This window comes from Rhyacophila brunnea, unplaced genomic scaffold (assembly GCF_057557595.1).
Source record: "Rhyacophila brunnea isolate RB1 unplaced genomic scaffold, BYU_Rbru_1.0 scaffold_20, whole genome shotgun sequence".
In the NCBI taxonomy this organism is placed as follows: Eukaryota; Metazoa; Arthropoda; class Insecta; order Trichoptera; family Rhyacophilidae; genus Rhyacophila; species Rhyacophila brunnea.
In genome coordinates this window covers 14459784-14471704 of record NW_028232860.1, presented here as the reverse complement: position 1 = coordinate 14471704, position 11921 = coordinate 14459784, and the positions used below count along the sequence as shown (strand labels likewise).

Below are 11921 nucleotides of genomic sequence, written 5' to 3'. Positions count from 1 at the left end.
CTAAAGATTTAGGCATGGAGCGCCACAGGTGAAAAAACTATTTTTTTTCGAAATGTGCTGTCAAAAATGGTATTATTAGTTTGTCTACCTTCTGATGTCAATGAGTCATAATTTATTATATCACATATTAATAATCTATTATTTTCGATCGTTTAATCAGTTAAATTATTAATATCGTAAAATATCAACAGAAATAAAGATGAATTAATAATAATTGGTATAATAATTTCCGAATGGGAGCGCCATTTTTACCATGAGACGCAGCAGTAGTTTTGAGGAATTCACGAACCGCAACTGTACTCCGGTCCGTTCCAGTCCATTTCGAGTGCTGAGTGTAGGTCATAGTTTTGCTGATTAGCTTGGAAATCCATCGGTGTCTGCAATTTTCCGGGGTCGTTCATTATTTTACTTACTAAAGACACCTACATTCGTTACGTAATTTAGTTGCATGTCATTCGTCTGAGAGAACAATATGTCAGTTAAAACTGTATTTTTCCGTTCCTGTAAGTTACATTTCAAACAGAAGGGAATTATAAAAAAACTAAATGGGTACATGACTAAGAGCCAAATCGTACTCCCTGCGAAGAGACAGCGCGCAGAACGCCAGTCGCTGCGTACGACCTCCCGCACGCCTGCCGACCCTTTTACCATAGGTATTGTGGGAGTCATCCGGCAGAATATGGCCTGTGCGGTGTATACAGAAATAGACGCAGCGACGTGTCGGCGTAGTGGGCTTTGACTCTAAGCTGGCGCTACATACCATTTTATGAGCACGGCCGACTGCACCACTGTCCTCCAGTATCTCTAACAAGATCTCTCTACAGATAATCACACTTAACCTAATTATTGTATTTTTTTCTAAATACTAATACATTCAATATTCTTCTATTACGATGCTCAATAGGATTAATTGTAGTAAAACACACCATTTTTCCCTATCGATTAAATAAGGGCGTGCTCTCAGGATTGAAAATAAAAAATATGGGTCGTCCATATATGACACCTTGCTCTGTTGTGTGGGAGGGAATGACGGTACAACACCAAGAAAATAATATAAATTGTCCTTTTTTATATTAAAATATTTCGTGATATTATTTTAAAATTAATCGTTTTCAACTTATTTACTGTTATAAAAAGGGGGTTTCAAAAGGCAATAATGAAGAAACTACTAAAATTCTGTTCAAAACTCCTTAACACTGTCTTGAAATATCCACATCCATATATGCTCCGTCTGAGGAGGAAACAATATAAAAATAAATAATAATTATTATTCTCCATTTTAAATGTGTTTATAGTACTTACTTATATTTATTTGTATGTTGTATACAATAATTTTGTTACGAAATAGGTTACTGAAAATAATAATGAAATTATATAAAAGCAGCGCTCGAAATGGAAAAATTTACGAACCGGAGCGCTCGACAGTTTTCTGACGATTTTTACATAGTAAAGTTATCAAAGTTTGTGTGTTTTTTTTTTCATACAAATAAGTGTGTTAGATTTTCTATTATATGGCCTATCCAGCTCAGATGGTCAAATTATTTATTCCACGAGACGGAGCGATAATTTTACCGATTTCACGAACAGGAACGGCGGTCCGGTGCGTTCCGGTCCATTTCGAGCCCTGTATAAAAGCATAAATCGTCCGTTGTTCGAATTTAGAACTAAGCTCATCTCAGTATAAAAAGTTTTGAATGATATGTCAAATGTTAGCATACTGTGGCGCCCTCACTCAGGTATATACATTTTAATCAATATTAAAAAATGATTTATGATTCTGTAGATAAATATAATATAAGACCAGATTTTTATATTTATGTCGTTATCACTTTAGTTACCGTTTTACGTTGTAGGATATGTTCGAAGTTTACTGGCAAATATTAATAGTAAAAATTTAATAAACGCAATCCACAACACGTATATTTAAAATGTTTTTTTTTTTAATTTTCTTCCCTCCGTTCCCAAACTTGTAAATTGGGGTGTTTTACTCATTAAGGTGCAATAGACAAGTTGAAAAGTTGTAGCGTTTGATGTATCCAGCCCATTTCACTTTTGACGTTCAAGTATATTTCACCACATTTACCCATAAACTTCCTCATCAAGATGGCTTCCAACACAAAATTGTTTGGATATTCCTGAAAGAAGACACAGCATTTTTAAATGTAACATATTTGCGTGCATACTTAAAATATGAGCCTAAATAAAGGAGTTTTCAATGTTTCCGCTGCGCTGATAAAGACTGCTTTCAAAACATTAATATAATCGTGCAGAGTCCACTTGGAACTTAGTTATATAAAATCTTATTGGCTGAATTCCGACTGATACCAATATGCTAACCACTATTTCTTCTTTCGACCATGTCCGATCCTAATAGGATCATATGGGCCCCCACAGAGTAGAGGTTTGTATTGAAAGATTTTGTTTTTTACGAGAAATGGATGTCAGCCACTTGCTCAACCTATTAGGTCCATACCCTGACACACACAAATTGAAAAACAATATGTGTACTTGCCAGACCCAGGATTCGAACCTGGGACCCACGGCGTTATAGTCCAATGCTTAAGCCGCGCGGCCACCGTGGACCACTATTTATTATTACATTAATAAGGTATGAATCGGAAATCCAGTCCTAAATATTATCAAATGTCATCAATATTGAATACACGTTGCGGTTGCCTGACAACATATAATGCAATAATTACTATGTCTTGATTTTTTTTCAGAATCTAGAAAATTCTGGAATATTAAAGATTGCTCATCTACTTAGGTATGTTAAATAAAAAAATCTCGAGAATTCTTGTGATCTTGAGAAACCAATAAAACAATCTCTTATTCTCGTGAATTCGATAATTATTCTGGAATCTTGAGAATTAAAAAAGTGGCGAAATCACTAACTCCAGTATTCTAATAATATATCACTTAGCTCCATAATGTTTTAATAAAAAAGTGATAAATATGACATGTCGTATTCAGGCAGTTAATTATCCCGGGAAGTTAACTGTTAGACTTGATATTTTTTAAATGCACCCCATTAAAATTTATAATAATTGGACTTTTGTATCCAAATGATGGCGTGCATTTGGAATCAAGTAAGACGTGTCAACTGTGCTGACAATTATTATAGATTACTGTCTTGTTTATAGACATACTCCGAGTGATATCCGTGTTATTTTAAAAATAACGGAAACGTGTTAGCGTGTTAACTATTTAGTATTTAGAGTAACCATGCAATGCTTTTCCTATATTGGAAGCGAACGTGCTTATAGAAAATTGTGTGTGAGAGAGTCAGTCACTCACGTATTTGGGACAAAAGATTGACATGCTGGCGGTCCATCTGCACTGTGCACGATCTCCATCTGCGCAGAAAAATTCTTCGGACGATCCTGGTAACTGAGCCATCGTGACCGAGTCGCATTTCTTCAACTGCGAGATGTCAAACTTTTCCTGTTGGAAATGTAAAATAAATATGTAACAAGGATTTAAAGAAACCCGAGCGACGAAGTCTTCGCGTCTTATACGATCGTAAGAACAAACACCGTAGATACAGTATAGACCTAGAAAATCTTCAGGAAGCCAAAATGAAAACTATCGTTGGCGAAATTTATTTTTGAGCGGAATGCTTACGGTACAAAATATATTTGGAGGAAATTATCGCTAAAAAGTCAACCTTATATCAACTATAAAATAACTAGACATTATTAAGAACTGGAACTTATAGTTTAAACTAACTGAGAACTACTAATTTTTTATTTAGATAATTTTTAGATTATCATTATCTTATAGTTATATAACTATCGTATTTTATAATATTATTGATGTCTTCTTTCGTCTCGCTGTAAAAGCTAATAAAACACTTAATTTGAAAATACTTCAGTAACTACTATATCAGAACGATTTAACCTTGAAATTGCGCAGATTGCGATTTATTCTACCGCGCACGAATTACATAGGGTAATTTTTTACTATTATTATTTTCGACTGCTCTTACATGAAGTCTATTGCATCGTTTTCTCTCGCTCGGCGTCGCTCTAACTACGTCATAATTATGTTCTGTCAAAACTGTCAAACTTCCGACTTATGTCGTATGTTTATAATATGTATGTTTAATTTTTTCGTAATTAGATAGGATGCCTGTGACTTAATTGCTAAAGTATATTGACGCGAAACCAGAGTCGTCGTATTTTTTTCAAAGATTTTTCATATCTAGTGTTCAGATCAAAATATGTAAGTATGTTTATTTCGCGTTCTGTATTTGCCATAATAATAATATATGCATTTCATAATACCTAAATATATTTTTCACCTGCGGCTCCGATAATCGTAGCTTGCCCTAATCTTCAATTCAAATTCAATTCAATTTATTTATTTTTTAACATATTGTGGATTTTACAAATTATAAGTTTAAGACGTTCATAACATGACATTTAGAAACAAAAAAATATAAAACAGTATTACATAAAAAAAAGAGATAGATCAGTAGATAAATTAGATAGGTACAAGGAAGTACACCGGATGAGTTAAGCAGACCCTATTTTAAGAATTTATAAAACGTCCACCTAAACTCATTCTCACGTAGGTGGAATATATCAACACCCGATGCAATTTCGTTGAACATAGTTATCGCCCTCACAATTGGCATTACCAGTGGCAGGTTGGTTCTGCACCTTGGGATAATAAACAACTGATGGTCTCTATTTCTAAGATAGTTATCAGGGACACACAGGTAAACACTGCCTAGAATGGCAGAGTTCTCATTTATACCTCGTATAAGACGAAAAAAATACGTAGCTAAATAAAGATTTCTTCTAAATTGCAGTATGTAAGCATGCCTAAGAGAAAGTCAGTTGGATAAAGCCACGCATAGTATCTATACAACCTCAAGTAAAGGAGTCTCAAGGATTTCTTCTGTACCCTCTCCACCATAAGGCCATACTTCAACTGATGCGGTGCCCAAACAATAGACTCACTCTCAAGTCTGCTTCGAACTAAAGAATTAAATAAAAGTTTTAATACCGTAACATCTGAAAAGACCCGGGAAGTACGCATGACGAAGCCCAACATTTTAAGCGCCTTGTTACAAATGGTAAGTGCCTTGTTAGATATACATGCCAGAAGTTTAAAGTCTATTATAGCATTTGTCTGTCAAAGGTATAAGTATAACAAAAAAATCTAGCATATAATTCTGAAAATCGTCGAGTATTCCAATTCGTAAAATTTTATATTCCGAGCACTAGTTATAAAAATCATTACCAGTGAATATGTGAGTTCGCTACCGTCGTGATAGTGTTTTGTGAACGCCTGACAATGTTTTTGCCTCTGTGGTATTCCTGATTGCGGCATACATGCGATTCCTATATCGTCTTCTTCAAAATCTTCGTCCAGGATAATGAGTGCAGTACCGTCTGAAAGATTTAACATCGCTACAATTAATATTCTGAAGATATTGTTTGCTGTCAATTATTAATACACTTTACCACAAAAATTAACAAACAAATAATTGATGTCAAGCTAGCCCCAAGGGTTGATGACAAGTTGATGACAGATGACATGGCCATGGCCCCCACAAAGGGGGTGCTCACAGGGGTCTAGCCTGGGGGCCCGACGTGGCGAGTCGACTAAATAAGTGAGATAAATACATATTACAAATTTGTTCTAATAGTAAAAAAGTCGCCTGCGGTGCTGTCCTTATTTTGCTGTACGATACAATTTAAAATTGTGTATCGATACTTGACAACTCCATAATTGAAATGAATGTGTCAATATACAGTGAAAAACTAAACATACACATTAATTTTACCGCGTACACCATTTGGAAAACGCTACTGTAGAATGTCACACTGCCTTTATTATTAGAGATAGGTAGGGGGGCCGCCAAATATCCTAGCCTGGGGGTCCGCCTCAGGATGTGGGGGCCATGGACACGGCCCCCACAAAGAGGGGGCTGACAGGGCTCTAACCTGGGGCCAAGGCTTAGAAATGGGCCCGGCGTGTCGTGTCAACCAGTAAGTGATATAAACACAAAACCACAAATTCTCTCTCCAATAATAAAAAATGTCGCTATTTTCCTATTTAAAATTTTGTGATTGTACGATACAATTTTTAATTGTGTATCGATACTACAACTCCATAATTCAAATGGATGTATTAAAATATACACAAAACACGAAATATACACATTAATTGTACCGCGTACACGATTTGGGAAACGCTACTGCAGAGCGTCGCACTGCCTTATCTTTAGCGATAGGTAGGGGGGCCGCCAAATATCCTAGCCTGGGGCCCGCTTCAGGATGTGGGGGCCACGACAGATGAACAAAACAAATGCAAATGGTGTAAACTAGTACATTATACGTGGATATTATCTATTGTGGTGGTTCCTTAAATTAATGTTAACAACAACAAAGTAGTAAGTAGTAGTAGTAACAAGAAAGTATCTTGATTTAGAAGAACGCTGATGAGTAGGTATTAAAAAGGCCAATAGTTAAAGATTGTCGCAATTAGTGCGTCGCCTTGTAGCATAGAGGTAAATGCGACGGACGGGGCGTAAACCCAGGAGATGCAGGGTTCGATCCCTGCGGGGTGGCTTTCTTTTTTCAAAAAGATTTTTTCTATTGGTTATAATATATTTTCTCAGAAAGTGTTTTTCAAAATTATGCATGTTCAATACTCATTATAGGTAATATAACAAAAATCACCTTGTCTATCTGAAAATTGTTGATCTTTTACAATGTGTGAAACATGTTTCTTCAGCAAAATGGAGTGTGGAAATTTGGAAATGGAGTCCTCAAAGAAATGTTGCGCTGTCACGAGAGTGTCGTCGGGGTGGAGCTGACTGCAGTTTCTGCCAAACGTCAGAACCGCTCGCGGATGGATCAACGTTCCATAACACCTGAAGCCGTAATTATTTGCTGCACTCTGGGAGGCCTGGCTGAAGTAATAGAATGCAATTTAACGACATTAGCTTAGCGTTGCCTATAATCAACACAATGATCATCATCATCAGCCTGGATCTATCCACTGCTGGATGAAGGCCTCTTCAAGCTGCTTCCACTTCTCTCGGTCCTGTGCATTGCGTTGCCACGTACTTCCGCAGAACTTTATCATTTCATCGATCCAGCGGCCTCTAGGTCTACCTTGCGGACGTTTTGTGCTTCTTGGATACCACTGGATGACTAGATTTGTCCCACGATTGTCTCTTCTTCGTGTGTCCAGCCCATCTCCATTTAAGGCTTTTAATAAACTCTATTACATCGCAAACCCTTGTCTGCTTCCTTATCCACTCATTCCTCTTTTTGTCCTTTCGCGTTATGCCCAGCATGCACCTCTCCATACCACGTTGTGCTACTCTAAGTTTCTGGATCTCTCTTTTACTTAGGGTCCATGTTTCACACGCATATGTGATCACGGGAAGCACACACTGGTTGAACATTTTGCGCTTTAGGCACAATGGAAGGTCACTTTTGAAGACATTATTCAGGCGGCCAAAAGCACTCCAGCTTAGCTATACTCTACGAACAATTTCATCAAATATACATCCATCTATATATACTTGTTGTCCCAGATAGATGTAGCTTTTCACCTGTTCGATCTGAGTGCCATTGATGAGGATCTCTTTTTGGCCCGCAAAGCAGTTGAACATAAGTTTTGTCCTTGTTACATTTATTTTCAAACGTACTTTGTTGCTTACTTCAGCGAGTTCCTGCATTCTACTTTGGAGGTCTTCTGAGTCTTGCGAGAAAATTACTGTCATCGGCAAAGCACAGATGACTCAGGTATTCTCCATTTATGGGGATCCCTTGTCATTCCAGTCAAGTTGCCTGAATAAGTCTTCAAAGGTAGCTGTAAATAGTTTAGGTGAGATTGTATCACCTATCAAAACAATATTTTTGTTATTTATCTTATCGTGCCTGAAGTATTCTAAAATATTATGTATATGCACTTATATTGCACATATATTATATTTTGAAAACACATCAGATATACCTACTAGAAAAAATACGACGCCCAACGGGACTGGAATCCGTATCCACTAAATTCGCACCAATGTGCTTTATCAATTAAGCCACAGGCGTCCTATCTAATTACGACAAAATTAACTATGTAGTAGTTTTACATAAAATGTTTGAAATACTTTTATGTTTTAAGGGCGGACGTGCTCAGCGTGGGTCAAAATGGAGTTTTTTTCTATTTTCAAAGCATGATCCTGGTCATACCTCCCTATCTATCTCGTCATAAATTATACTAATGGTTTTATGAATGCGTTTAAAAATTAATAAATGTAAAAATCTTAACACCACTGCACAGTTATGTACTGAAATATGACCATATTCTAAAACATTAGAGCGATAGGTTCAAAAGAAAACTATTTTATGTAATAAAAATACTTTATGCAGTCATCAAATGTTAATAATCAAATAGGCTTAAAAATTATATAAATAGATTATCTACAACGTTTAAGGTATGTCCAGGATCATGCTTTGAAAATAGAACAAAAGCTCCATTTTGACCTACGCTGAGCATGCCCCCCCTTAAATCAATGTTTCAATTAAGTGCCCTAATTACTAAGGCGCGAATCCAGTGGAAACGGGTTCAAGTATTCATCTTCATATTATTTTATCATTGGATCCTCATATTTTTTCGTATTTTATAGTAGATACAGGCGCGCACACAAATGGGAGATTTTCGGGTCCAGACCCCACCCCAGGATCAGAAAATATACAAATTATTTAGTTGAATGGAATATTTCTTCTTCTACCCGGATAATCTGGCTGTCGAACAGCCTCAACAGGCTGCCCCCACTCCTCTCGGCAAGGACACGCAAGGCATGTATCAGTGGAAGACCCGTGGCAATCATGAATAGATGAAATCATTTGAGGCATTCAATCTTTACTTTAATATTATGAAGTGGAATGTCTGAAAGATAAAACAAAGCGTACGACACAAACGGACACTTACGATCGTAGTCATTGTGACGGTTACGCCATGCACATTCGATAACCAGCACTCTTAGTTATGCCTGCAGGCCATGTGTTTATCGCTAGAATCGAATTTCGGAGTGTCTGAGTATGGGGAATGAACCTGAAAAAGTGAGGGTCTGCAGTTGAAGCAACTAAAAGCTATAAGTAGAATGTGGGGTAAACGTTGAAATTAGTGGCATCAGCTAGGTTTTATCAACTCCGCCTCCTTAAAAATCAAAAATAAAACCTAACCTAACCTAAACTAACCCAAACTAACAAATAATCCAGTTTATCGGCTATTTTCAAAATGCGTTTTCCGCTGTATTCCGTATAACCGAACAGTACCATAAATTAATATTGATATTTTTCGAAATGGATTTCCACCCCTCCTTTTTTTTCTGGAGTTACCATTTTTTTACAACGTTTTACTTAACTCGTATTCTTATTTGTCCGGTGGTTCTTTGTCCGGTACAAATCTTGCAATCGATTTTTAACTAACTTCCCGACTAGCTAGACATTTGAAACTTTTAGAATATATCAGAACACGATGCCAATGCATTTTTTTTATACTTTTAGCCATCTTTAAGTAGAATTGAGTTCATTTTCAGTTAATTCTGTTTTGTATGAAAAGTTATTTCGATACCATTATTGGTTGCTAGGGGTCTGGGGTCCTAGCAACTAAATTATTAATATATACGTGCGTTACTATGGAAATCAATATGGCATGTCAAAATGACATTTCAGTATTATTTCTTTTTTTTTTCCGACCATGTCCGATCCTAATAGGATCATATGGGCCTCCACAGAGTAGAGGTTTGTATTAACAGATTTTGTTTTTTATGAGAAATGGATGTCAGCCACTTGCTCAACCTATTAGGTCCATACACAAATTGGAAAACAATATGACGTGTACTTGCCAGACCCAGGATTTGAACCTGGGACCCACGGCGTGATAGTCCAACGCTTAAGCCGCGCGGCCACCGTGGGCGTAAAATTATTTCTATCAAACAAATTTTTTGATCGTTTAAGCTAGTCAAGTCAAGTTTATATGATTCAACAGAAAATTTTAAAACGTTGTATATAAAAAGTTCTTTTTATCTTGTTATTATTTATGTTGAACTTACCTTAAAAAATTTTAACTATTTTATTAGTTAGGTAAATGTATTAACTACTAGAGAAACTTATTTTTATGTGGAAATATTATATTCCCAGGCTGTGAAAAATAGTGTTGTGAAAAGTAGCCGAAGGAGCCCCCCTCTTCCCTATCTACTTAAAAATGATACAATACCAGTGGAATAAATCCGTGGAAAACATCAATTCTCAGGACAGCTGTTTGTACGTTTGATTTTCTGTGTTTAATCAGATTAAGTATACGTTTTTGGATGTTTTTAAATTTTAGTAAAATGTTTGTAAATCCTCAACAAACTAAAATTTAAAAACATTCCTGATTTACCACCAGAAAACCATCCTTACAAATTGCTGCCCTGAGACATGATGTTTTATGACCTATCAATATTATATTCACGACATGCACGCATATAACAGTGAGTTAAGAAATACATAGATGATCCTACTTGCCTTGAAACAGAAACGATCCAAGGAAATGAACTGTCATCGAATTCTTTTCCGACGTGTCCGCATGCTCTCTTATGTTTGTGGATAGAGGCTGCAGAGCAACGTTTGGTGCAATCTCCCTCATCTAACCTGCAACATACATCATCATCATCAGCCGGGGTCAATCCACTGCTGGATGAAGGCCTCCCCAAGCTTCTTCCAACTCTCTCGGTCCTGTGTCGTTCGCTGCTGATCTAGTGGCTTTTAGGGCGACCCTGTGGCCGTTTCGTGCCCCTTGGGTACCACTGGGTGACGGCATCTGTCCAGCGGCCGTCCTTTCGGCGAGCAATGTGCCCCGCCCATCTCCATTTCAGTTGTTTGGCACCGTCTATTACATCGCGTACTCCTGTTTGCTTCCTAACCCATTCGTTTCTCTTACGGTCCTTTCGCGTGATGCCCAACATACACCTCTCCATGCCTCGCTGTGTGACTCTTAGCCGTTGGACATCTCTCGTGTTGAGGGTCCACGTCTCGCGGCCATACGTGAGCAACATACATAAATATCATATTATATCCTATTATGACATAATATGCTGCCCCTCCCCCCGTCTGGGGCTATGCTAATCCTACAAAACATTTTAAAACGCTACAGACTATACAAAACAAATCTTTTCGAACAATCACAGATGCCCCATGGTTTGTACGCAATACCACTCTTCATAGAGACTTGAACGTAGAAACCATTTACGACCACGTATTGAAACTTTCTAAAAATTCTACAGCTCCATTACAACAGATTTCCCAAACCAGTCGATCAAAGATCTAAACCTAAACAATTACGATCCAGCCATCCCCAACGATTTTCCGAGACCATGAGCAATACTGCTCTTAAAGTCTTCTTAGTGTAAATTTTTCCCTACAGTAGGAGACAAAAATGAGGTCATCTGGTTCCCTTTTCATCTGCATATATATTAATATATATATATATATTATAATATATATTCGGTAGTGCTGACTCTGTCAATTCGAAGGAGAAACCACTGTATTAACCCTATTTGTCCCATTTCTTTTTCATTTTTTTCTTCAGACCTACGACGAAGAGCCATGCGCTCTTCGCTAATAGAAACGCGAGTACTACAGATGACGAGGATAAAACGCCATTTTGCCTTGGTGCCTCATATACCTACATATAATTGAAATGAATTGCATAAGTACATATATTTATGTACAACTTCTGATTTATGCCAGAAAAATCTCAACATTAAAGTTGGCACATTAGCAGAATATTTAGGATTTCACCGCATTACATAAAAAATAATCCTAATCGCTTGATCAACCGGTGATCACTCGTGGAAGCACTCCAATCAACCTTTCAAACACTGATTCGTGTCGTGATGGACTCAGTGGCCA

The 11921-nt window shown here is 37.1% G+C and overlaps 1 long non-coding RNA gene across 1 annotated transcript; it reads right to left on the bottom strand.

Moving 5' to 3' along the window:
* Positions 1–3373: 3373 nt before the first annotated feature.
* On the bottom strand, positions 3374–6778 carry LOC147071253 (uncharacterized). Its single transcript, XR_015070830.1, has 3 exons — positions 6696–6778; positions 5251–5402; positions 3374–3444 (listed from the first exon to the last, which is right to left on the bottom strand). It is a non-coding gene; the product is annotated as an uncharacterized LOC147071253 (long non-coding RNA).
* Between the last annotated feature and the right edge of the window lie 5143 nt (positions 6779–11921).